A 12,129-nucleotide genomic window follows, 5' to 3' on the forward strand; every position below is an offset into this window, starting at 1 on the left:
AGGCTTGAGAGGATTTGACTATGCGAGAAATCCTGGCTTAAGCAACACTACTGAGTATGGTGCTGGAGATTTTCCCCTCGCGACCAGGCCAGCCATGAGGACTGGGACTCAGTCTAGCAGTAAACCCTTGTCAATCATACGATCTCAACAAACTGAGGAGGCATATCCGGATATCAGTAAACTAAGAAGAGAGTTGAAAAAACCCAGAAGGAACCGGATCAAGCTGCTCTGGATGGGAATCAGGCTTCTCTTTAGAGGGATAAAGCTGCGCTGGTACGTTATTGAAAAAGACAGCCATTGTTGAGAGAGATTTGTTGAAAGCTGAGTTGGAACAAAGCCAGAGAGTACATGAGACCACAGCAAACTGCGACCAACTGAAATTGGAGTCTAAGCGACTGCAGAGAACACCGCAGGAATTGGGGAGTGGCAAGGAACGTAAATGGAAAACACCAATTGAACCCTTGATGGCGAGATCTAGACCGGATTCAAAGATGGAAGTGGATGAGGCCCCCAGAGCTAACGGCCGTTTCAATCTCGATAGATTAGCTCAAGAACAGATGAGCGAGGACTTGGAGGCATGGACTCCCCGGAACTCATTCTTTCCTTGGGAGATCTTGAGTCGGGCTGGATCAGGCCACTGATGGTGGATGTCGCGCTACCTGGCCTGAAGCCCAGTTCAACTGGAGGTAGTCAAGCAAATGTGGGAACATGGCGTCTCTAAGAGCTGCAGCAGAGGTTGCAGTAGAGGACTCCCGAAATTCCCGCATTGGACAGAGCAACCAGTGAGGAGCATGTCGATTTCAAATTACAAGAAGAACACTGAAGGAACATATCATCGATACCGTAGGGAAGATTGGACGGCTGCACAGTGTGAGAGGAGGGCGGCTGAAAGACACAGCATGAGCGGAATATTTCGCGCAGCCCAGGATACCCGAGGGCACGATCCACTTGATAATAGGGGATAGCCTTGTCAGGGTTCTAACCAGAATTAAAGCGCATTGGCAAGTGTTGAGTTTTTCAGGCGCGGCAATGCCCTCTACGGACGCTGGAGGTGAGGAAGATTCACACAGTCACCATGATGACGGGGACTAACGACGTCTCTAAAGGCGAATCAAGGAAGATGATGCGATTGCAAGAGAAGGTGAGCTGTCTCCTGTGGGAGATGAGGATCTACTTGGGCCCTACGATACTCACGATCTGTACGGTGCCGTACAACTTGATAAGAACGACAATGGGATGAACATGAACGAAATAGTGCGCCATGATAATTAGGTAAAACGAGAGGCACAGAAGAGAAGTATCCTACCCTTGATGTTGTTTGATGTCGCGTGGATGATGGAGAAATCTTTACCGAATGGCTGCTCCTCTGACGGCATCCACTTTGATGGACCAAAAGGTGTTGAGTAGTTGAGCGTATCTTCCAGAAACATATCATCAGTCTCGAGTCGGATTTCCAGTTCACCTGCCAGCCCCGCCGCCAGAACAGTAGGAGTCAGGTTGGGGGAGAGGATCGGTTCTAGAGATAGTTCAGCGATCAGCAGGAGTAGACAGCCGGGATCAAAACCCCTGGAGAAGGACGTGACGGATTTTTATACGCCACAGAGATTTGTAGTGTCGTCAGTAATGGTGGTAGGGAAGAATGGAGCAAGATGTAGGCAGAAGGCCCGGGAGAAGCTAGTAAAGCCAGGTATCTGGAGAGAGTGAAAAACTTGGATTTAGAGGAATCGGCCTGCAGGCGACATTTGGTGGAGATCCTGTAGCTCAAGAGCCTATCCCATGAAGATCTAAATACTCACTATTGTGAAGGCTGGTCAAAGGCACATGAAGGAAACTTTTCCCGAGAAAAGATCTTTGAGACGGCGGAATTGGCAGGAATTCCGAGAATATCGGTCTTTGGCCCTGTCAACTATCGACCCCTTAAGGAGCTGGGGAGCCCAGGCTTGAGTGCAGAGCCATCGAAACACCGCACGGGCATAGCTAGAATCATAGTAGCAATTCCAGCACAACTGAGAGCCGTGGAGAAAGTTCTCAGGCCAAAGAGTATGGGCGGGCCCGAAATTGACTGAAGAACCATGATAAGGAGAACCATATGGAACTTTTCAGCAGAAAAAGGCAATAGGCTGTCTTTGAACGTTCAGACCCTGGAGCTGCTAGAGTAGTGATCGCGACGGGATCGGACTTCGCTGGAACATTACCGAAACTGTTCTGGCCTGAAACTCTTGTGTACATGCTGCCAGGGGCGGAACTCAACCAGATGTTAGTTCTGGTCGTAGCAATGAACACTTTGTGAACCTGGTTGAACGATCACCTGCACGCAGCTGGTCTACTCGAGCCCTCAAGGAACGGAGAATCAACATTGAACAAGATCAGGGAGGTAGTACATACGTTGTTCGACTCGATGAACGAGATACAAGAGTTGGTGGCGGCCCGATTGTGGTCAAAGACGAAGGTGGTGTTCACTTCGTCGTCACCCGGTTACTCAAGTATGCCCCGCTGCTCATCAATTCGTTCACGCGGTTTTAGTCTTGATTGCGGAAGGCAGCGGGTTGCCTATGTTAATGGCAGCTCCGAACCGAGAATTGAAGCCAGCGAATTTGAGGCTTCTGAAGTGGTATCGGCCTGGGCTGATATTTCCCATGCCTTGAGAGGTTTCTACGAGCTAGCCAGTATCTTGGTTGTTTTGGATGAGGTTGTATGTCTAGAGATATCAATTCTGGCTAGACAACTCAACATAAACTCAGAGATAACGGATGACCATCCTGTGATTGGCCAGTTGACCGCGAGCCTGTGATTCTGGAGCATGGAGCTGACGGATGCAGGCTCTACGAGCAGCTGGAGACTCAATAATGATAGAAGGGACGTGTCGAGTGCGGAGCAACAGCTGGAGTCGATGGTATATCGCTTAACCCAAGAGAGAGGAAAATGGCCATTCCTGACGCCGAGGTTAGAAAATGTGACGGACAAGGCGAAGGATATAACACCTCCATTGACAAAGAAAGTGTGGGATTTCATGCAGAATAAACTTGAACAGGCCGAGAGAAAGGGAATGGAGGATGTTCGCTATCTCCGCAAACGAGACGACCATCAAAGGTTTTTATAAGGATCATGCTACGGGAAACTTGAGGACGAGAAAGTCATATAAAACCCTGGAATTCTTGAGCCCGTGTCGGGAGAAGAAGTATATGGACGAGACATTCTTGGCGGGGAAGACGTTTTTCGACGCGTTCAACCCGGATCTCTTGAGCATGTCGATTACCCTGTTTTTGGCCTTGTGTCTAGTGTTTCCCAGATACCTGTTCAACATGGGTCCAGCCTTCAAGTTCAGTAGGGTTTTAGAGTCCCCCAGGATCGACCAATACTTGAAGTTGATCCTTCCAACGCACAGAAATCTTGAAGTGTTCCACCGCCTGATGAAAAATGTGGATCCTTTGGCCATGAATAGAGCTAACTTGTTTCTTGAGACTTATATCTACGAGTGTGCTACTGGGTAAAAGTCACTTCTAGTGGCATATCAGTAGTATAGCTAATTTACACTGGGATCGGGGGGGGAGGTGATCACGGGAGGTATCATTGCGAGTAAAATTGAGATCCCAACGTAAATTTTTGAGATCCGATGTAAAAGTACTGATCCCATGTAAAATTTTCCATGATCCCAAATAATGATCCCACAACTTTGATCCCAATTTATAGTTTTTTTAACCAATGATCCTGAATGTAAATTTTAGTTAGGTTGATAGCTAAATCGTCCAAATGCCCAGACGGTGTATTTCGTTCTTTTTGTTCATGCACCAAATTGGAGTGGTATATAAAGTGGTTATAGTGAACATTTCATGCATGGTATATGAAAGACGCTTGATTTCTGCACTGAATATGTTCGAAATATGTGTATAGAATCAACTTGAATTTCTTATGTATTACTATAGACTGGTTTCTGTAAACGTCTATGTGAAGTACTTTCAGGAAGAAACTGTTGAAGAATTAAACGGAAAACATACGTTTCAACGTTAAATTGAATTTTGTCAACTTTTGCTTCGAATATAACACCAAATCTAACACGCACACTGGTACACATTAAAACATAAAACTTGCCTTAAAGTCAATATTAGATAAGAAACGTTTGAAGCAAAATTATTTCTGGCTTAGCCACTGAATGTAAATGCTGTTACTCTTTACTGCACAATATATCACACACTATCACATTAACAAATATTTTTTTTCTTATTTCCTGCGAAAACGTTTTGGTTGCGTTGGCACATCTTCAACGGCTTCACGATCTAGAACAGAATTATCCGACGAATCTGAAGATGATTCTGCAGAAGTTTCAGCACTCAAATCGGCAATATCGTCACTGTCAAGGTCACTCTCGTTTATCTGATCGAGACGGGCAAATCCAGGATCCATCCGGAGTCTGGAACCCTCTTTCATTTGAGGCTGTTGACATAAGATCGAACAATGAACGATGTACATGTGATTGACTTGTGTGGGGGTCAATGAAGCTATTTTGACTATCGTATTGCACATCTTGCGTATAATCCCAGTCTATTTGTGTTCGATCAAGTTCTTGCGAGGATACATTTCAAATTTAGCGGTTTCAAGCAAGCATGCTCCTACTATGGTAGGTACATTCCAATTAATGACTCGTGTCGCTGAAGTCAATGTCGCTAAAGCATCACCAAATATTTTAAATGTCTAGAAGTCAAAAGCAGAAATTTGTTGCATTGTTTCTTCAGCTTTATGTACAGTTTTAACTTTCACTCTTTTTCTTTTCGATTCGCATGTTTTTCCATATGCAGAATTATTCAACAATTTGTACAGTGTTTCTTCAAGTTTGTTTCGTGCAGCTTTCCTTTTGTTTGTGTTTAGGGTTTTATAGGGTTCTAACCATAGTTCTTGCTTGAACTTTAAAACTCTATGTACTTTCGTTATTTTCAAACCCAACCGAACATAGAGTTGTAAGAGTTTGTAATGCACTGTATAATTACTCTTGTTATGCAATGTCTGAAGCAGTTTTTTTAATTTGCCAGGAGCAACTCGATAATTATCATTGCTTTTCATTTGTTCTGCCAGATCTCGTTGGTAATCATTTAACCACTCCTCTGGCACCACTTTTTTGGTTGGTGCTAACGGATAGTCTCGATGGGATTCATGAAGTTTGAAGTTCTTGAGGGTACTCGAGATCTACTTCAAGAATGAAGCCAATATCTGAATCTTCTGGAGTTAGCAATATTTCATCAAGGCTCGTTTCACTGCTTGTACTAACTTCACCGTCTTCCTTAACATGGATTAACTGAAAGTCCCGTGCTGGTAATTTATGCATTTGCATAACACCTCCATATAGATTTTTTGCAACAACATGAAGCCATAACTTTCTTGAGGGTTGTACTTTTCATTCATGTACGGGTTGTTTGCATTGAGTTTTCTTTTTCCAAAAACAGATGCTGTCCCACCTCGAATCATATTTTCCACCATTTCTAAATGCTCTCTTTCCGAAAGAAGTTCAATATCAGCATTACAGATCCTCTTGAAAGCATTTCCCGCAAGATTCGACGCAGCAAAATGATGCGCGCAATCTAATCCGTAGCTTGCATGAGTTATCGAACGAAAATCTTCAAAAACACATGCGAGAAGAAGAGTATCACATGTGAGACAGAGATTTTGATATTGCTCTAAGTTTATGCAATTGAATTTATCGAAAACAGTTTGAGCATGTTTTAAATCTTCTTCACTAACACTGATTTTTCCTCCTTCTAATGAGTTTCCCCGTGCACTGAGTGGTGGCAGATTTTTTTCATCAAACTTTAATCGATTTGACATAAAGGAATAAGGGTAAAAACCTTTCCTCTTTAGAAGTGCACGAGAACTCTCATCAGCTTGTCTGAAGTGTTCATCTAGTATAGAGAACTTATCAGCTGGTAGTTTATCAACAAGTTTTTGTAACGAAGAATTCAAAAATTTACATGAGTCTATGAATCGCATTTAATCATAGACATTTTGCTCAACACCATTTGCTCGTGTGTAAGTGTCAACCAATACACCAATGCTTAGTGAGATATACTTCTCATCTGTTGCGGGTATGACTTGGATCGTGCTCGTTGGTTCCAACTCACCCAAAGCCAAACAAATATGGTGAAGATCATAATTTTGTATATTGAGTCCAACAACTGGTGTATATCGCACCTTTCGTCGCGCTAGGTTACACTTTGAGTGCACCCATCCTAGGAATTCACCACAGTAGTGACAGTGGTCCAAACATTTTGTTTCTTCTTCCACAAACTCTGCTAGGCACAACCAGTATGAGGTGGTTTCATCCTGCTTCAGGATAGATCGATTGCCAATATAATTTGGGTAGCGATTTTTTTTGTTGGTAGTTTTGTTTTGCAAGTATGTGTAACTGCTCGATGAGTTTTGGTATACATTTTCCACTACTGTTTAAATCAAAGAAGTATGGTTTTGAAGAACCATGTTCAATCGCACACAGAGAGTAACCAGAGGGTTCAAGTTTTTCTAAGATCCTAGACGACGAAGTGTTCGGGTTGTTACTGCATGTGGTTACAGGTTTCAAAAACGATTCGAAATCGACGTAGATAACGACAGGAACAAAACTAAGTGCTGCATAGTTGTTGAATTTGTATTTATTGCTTCCATCTTCAGCGGATGACATTTTTATACTGCAGGTTCATGTTTTTTGCATGATCTTTGATGCATCTTGTTCGCTTCTTCGCTATAACTTATGTGAAAACAGTTCCGACACAGGCGCATGAAGGTCCGGAGTTTATAATTTTTGATTTCACATATGAATCTTAACAGGTTAGTTATTAACACGAAATGATGTTTACCCGGCTCAAATAACAACAAAAGATCCATACTGAATGTATCATCAGACTCATTTTTTGATATCAACATAGGCACCAAGTCTGTTTTTTCATGAAGAAACACATTGACACGAACTTTGTTCAAACGTTCAAATTCGGGTATATCTCTGAAACTCATTGGGGTTGGAAACTCACCGATTGTTTTTTTGGCGTTGCTCGTTCTGTAAGTTGCAGGGCATGTTTTCTCAGCAGCTGGATCTTCGTATCTTCCAACAATTAAATTCAAACGATAATGAAGGTGATAAGCAGTATTAAAACGAAAATTAAAACAGTCATGGTCATCATGGTTGCCAATATTAGTTAAATGACTGGATTTTGCAATTTTTAATGGTAATGTTATATGTGATGACGCTCGAATGGGATTCATTTTGCCAAATTTGATAAACAATCTAACCACTGGTTGTAAAACCCATCCGTTTCCGTGTGAAGCAAATGAATGAAGCACCGATTGCATTCTATCGACCATTTCATAAATTGTTCAATCCGCAAGTCCGTCGGCTAGAATTGGAACCATAAGGGAATTAACATACATGTCAACATACATGTCAACAAACATTTTGAGTGGGGTTGTTCAGATCTTCGTCATTGATCACTGACGGTTTTCTAAACTCAAATTTAAAGAAAATTGATCTTTTTGGGGCCATTGGAAACCATTTGCCAAAATCAAACTTTGGATTTGTTCTTTGTGCTTAGACATAAATTCTAATATATCTACACTATCATCACCAGGAATAAAAAAAGTTTTCAGGGTACCATTGAAAGCAGTTTCATTTAATTCAATGTCATTCACATTCATGTTTGGGGCAATTGTTTCGTTTTTGCTGGTGAATGCAGCACTTTTACTAGTAGCGACAGGTAAACTATGAAGAGTTATCATATGGTTATTGAGTTCATTGTTAGAAACAAAGCCTTAATTACAATATTCACATAAATTGGCTATGCTCTCATGAGTTGAAATAAAATGTTGTTCAAGAGAAGATAACATTAACGATGTGAAAGGGCAATCATTACACTTGTAAACTGGAATACCTTTTGCCATAGCATGAAAATTTCGTTCATGTCTGGTTCGGTTAGTTTTAAATGTGAAAAGTATTGGACAGAAATTACATTTGTATTTTGCAGGATTCATTATCAAGTGTTCCAGAGAAATAGAAGTTTGCAAATGAAATTCGTATATGTACAAAATTTCTAATACATAACACGACTTCATGGGATTGGATGAATTTGAAAATATGCTTCATGTAACCCCGCTCAAATTCGAGTTTAAACGGCAATCGCCCGCCAAAATTTGAATTCAATTTAAAAGTCCCGCCTGGCTTGAACATGTGAACTCAATAGACTACAATATGTCTTTTGGTATGAAGACTCACCAACCATCAATGTTGCAAAGTAAAAAAAAACTCATTAGACATGGTGAAGACTAATTAACCATGAATAATGTAAAAGAAGAAAAAATAATAATTTCTTAAACAAAACATGTACCTTAAACATTATCATATGTACTTTATCGTGATGACACTTTCCCCAAACATTTCATCGAAGACTTAATGTCTCTCCTTTAGGTCATATAATTACAATCCATAGAGCAATTTATATGTTTCCGCAAAAAAAAATAGAAACAAAACTTGAAAAAAAATATATAAACTTTGTACAAAAAATGATGATCTTCCAAACTAGATGTTGTAGAGTGTCGGCACCCTTGCTCAAAAATGTCCAGCTCGCCGAGAGAAGCAATACGAGTGGTCGGAAGACTATATTCGGACCGTGTAACAAAAAGTTAGTAAATTGATATAGGATGAGGCTTTTCGAAAAAGAAATGTCTGTATCTCTTCAGTGAATGGTATGAACAGAGTCGTGCAATATATCAAAATACTGCTAATGAACAGTTATTTAATTTTGTTTAGAGGTCTAAAGACTATAGGACCTCAAGTTTACGAGATAAAAATTTTCAACATTTTTCCGAGATTTAAAAATTCAATTTCTTTTTGTATTTTGATTGAAGACTTATCGAACATTCGGTAATAAAATGACTTATTATGCTCTCCTTTTCCTAGCAACTTGATAAGTGAAGCATAAAGAGGCAGAGAGTTTTACAAAATATTTATACATGAGGACACCAAATGTTCAATCTGAGTTTCAAGTTTAAATCTTTATACACAATAAAACCAAATTGAAATCATCCCAACGCAACCACAGTTTCAAAGTTAAATAAGATCTAAATACTCCTGCGCTTTCTCTAGTGTTGTTAGCTTTCGCTTTTTCTTTGGTGCAAGGCATAGAGAAGGAGTCAAATTTTCCATGAGATTACTCACTGTCGCTTCGGGGGTGCGAGTTGCAGTTGAAGAATCTGGTTCATCAAGCCATGATGACACTGTAGGAGAAGGATCAATTTTCGGCGTAACTAATAATGGTGATTCAATCTGTTCCATTCCCCATAAACTATCAAAAAGTTCAATTTCTTCAAAGTATTCTAACTGGTTTTCACACATCGGAGTAACATCACAATCGTATTTATACAAAAAAATTTTAAACTGGTTTTGATAAAGTTGAAATATCAACCTGAAGAGCAAGAGGCTCGTCAGGATCCGTATATTTACCAGAATTTGTAAGGTAACTCAAATACTTTATAATCAGTTCTTCTTCCTCCTTTGGCTTTTTTAAGGAAAGTTTACTGAATAAATGTAAGAAATTTTTGGGAATCATAATGTGATGTGTACAAGTCCACTCATCAGAATTGAAACTTTTTTCTTCGTTAATTATTGCTACAAAATTACCGTGAACGTTTCATAAAAAATGGTTCTTTCGTGATTGGAATAACCGGCTATAATATAACAAGGCATTTTTGAAGAAAAGTTGGAAGAAAAGGACAAACCTATCGCGGAAAGAAAAGAAACTGAAATGAATTGCGAAAACGCCTCAAGAAATTAAAGTAGGGATTGGTTCTTCTGAAATTAGAAATTTCAAGACCTCCTATGTAGTTTTTGATTAGTTTAATAAGGGAGGGCGTGTAAAATATTTATGTTACTTTGCGTGATATTCTATGTTTATCCAAATTACATTCAAACAAATAGCTTGTATCAAAAATAACGTTTAAACATTGTGACCTTTGACACCCATTAAAATTCTTATCAATTGTAAATGCACAAAAGGCTAATCCATTTGAACCAAATTGCAATCCAATATCTTCACGATATAAAGTACATGTGTATAAAAATTACAATACAATGACATATACAATCAATCGGAACCACTCATTTCTTTCTATTCAGTTTTAATCAAGTTACTTTAAAAATTTACTCGTCACAATGAATAAAACCAAAACAAGCACCACAGCAAATGCAGATAAAGATTTTGGCAACTGCTATTTCGATATTTCGGAAAACAGTAAAAGATTAGTGCGTGCTACATGAAAACATATAACCAAACTGGAACTTATGTATTACTGAAAAAGTTCAAAAAGGCAACTGAATGCGCTGAATTTGAATGTGTACAAAGACTTTCCTTAAGCAGCGAAGAATTACTAAAATTGGGAAAGTCAATCCGAGCGCAAACAAGTGAAATTTCTGATACTGTTGAAAACAAAGACAAACCACAGTCTAATTGTAAACGAGCCAGGAAATCTCAAATTTCCTCAAACCTAAACATTTTCAAGCACGACTCGAATTATGTTTCCTTTAGAAAATGGCAGAAGCTATGTTCAAAAATGGGTTACCTGATTATTTCAAAAAGTTTCAACCAAATTTCAAATTTGCTATTACTGAAAAAGTTCCTAGATTATCTAATTTTAATAATTATGCTTTTGGAAGCCACTTCAAATCTGAATATTGCCCTTTTTCCAGTCGACAATGAAAAAAAAAATCATTACCATATATTGATTCAAGTAGATTCAGAGGAACAATTAAATCAATTTTTTTCTTCCCAAAAAAGTTTCAGTGTTCCTTGTGTTTTCACTTGCTTCAAATACTTAGTTTCTCCTGCTAAAGATGTCAAAGGAAACGGTGAGTTATTTGACAAGCTTAAACTAGCTCTCATTTATTCAGCACAACCTGTTGCAGCCAAAGTCGATTGGTTAGATTTCACTGCAATCAAAAAACGTTTACCCAATTTATTGCTTTCTGCAACATCTTCTAACAAACAAACTTCACCCAATCAAAACGTTTGCAAAAAATCTCGGGCCGTTGGGGGATAGAAACGAATTGATAAAACAGTTACGCCTGCTGCATCATCGACGTCAAACAAATCCGCAAGAATTTCGACTTCATTTTCAAAGAAACACTCAGAAAGCAGACATGTTCAAACAAATGAGATGAATACAGAAGCTTTGAAAAGATTTAACAATTTATTTAGTGGATCCCATTTTGCCGCTTTTTTGTTAAAAAAAATGGATATTTTGACGAGTGGATATGGCAAACATGATGTACATACTTATTTTAATTGTGAAATGTATTGTTGAAGAGAAAGTTAAATTTTAATCGATACTTTTAATTTTTCCTTTTTTATTATATTGAGTTCAGTGAACAAGATTTCAACTTTCGATTTAAAACTTATTCATGAAATTTTTATAGACTTAGAATCACAATATCCAGATAAATCAGTCAGATTTCGGTATTTTTAGCCACTTGTTTGTATTTGGATGCTGATCTTAATTTGGATTTTGTTTTGAAAAACAGACCGTATGGTGGTTTAATTAGAATAGACAACTCGTCGCTCGACAAACACTTGAAACACTTCAAACTTCTTAGAATACATGCTTTATTGCATGACGCAGCAGGATATTTACAAGAGAAAAATCATACCGGTCCTGGGTACACATATCTTTTGCCTTGTCCAATAAAAAAACTGTTACCTGGGTCACGTGACAGGTATTGCGTTTTGCTTATTTCTTAAAGCATTCAAACCAAAGTTATTCCGTTTGTTGGAATGTTGAGTGAAAGTCATGTTAACCCAAAGAAAGAAAACTAATAATTTGTTTTTCAACCATCTCATTATTTTAGATTTTGAAGGATTTAAATGTGGCAAGAAACCTTTGATCATAAAGGAACTTTCCGTTTGCTCTGCTAATTCAATTGATACAATTCATTTTCTGCCACCAGTTCAATTCAACAATTTATCAAAAGAAGAGAAAAAAGCTTACAATTGGGTATCTAAATTTTTACACGTGCTTCGTTGGGACGAAGGTGAATACCCTTACTCATACTTGGATCAAATTTTTGACAGCATTCGTTTGAGCTAACCCAAATTCCCATTTTTTTTGCTA

The sequence above is a fragment of the Symsagittifera roscoffensis genome, chromosome 4 (assembly GCF_963678635.1).
Source record: "Symsagittifera roscoffensis chromosome 4, txSymRosc1.1, whole genome shotgun sequence".
In the NCBI taxonomy this organism is placed as follows: domain Eukaryota; kingdom Metazoa; phylum Xenacoelomorpha; order Acoela; family Convolutidae; genus Symsagittifera; species Symsagittifera roscoffensis.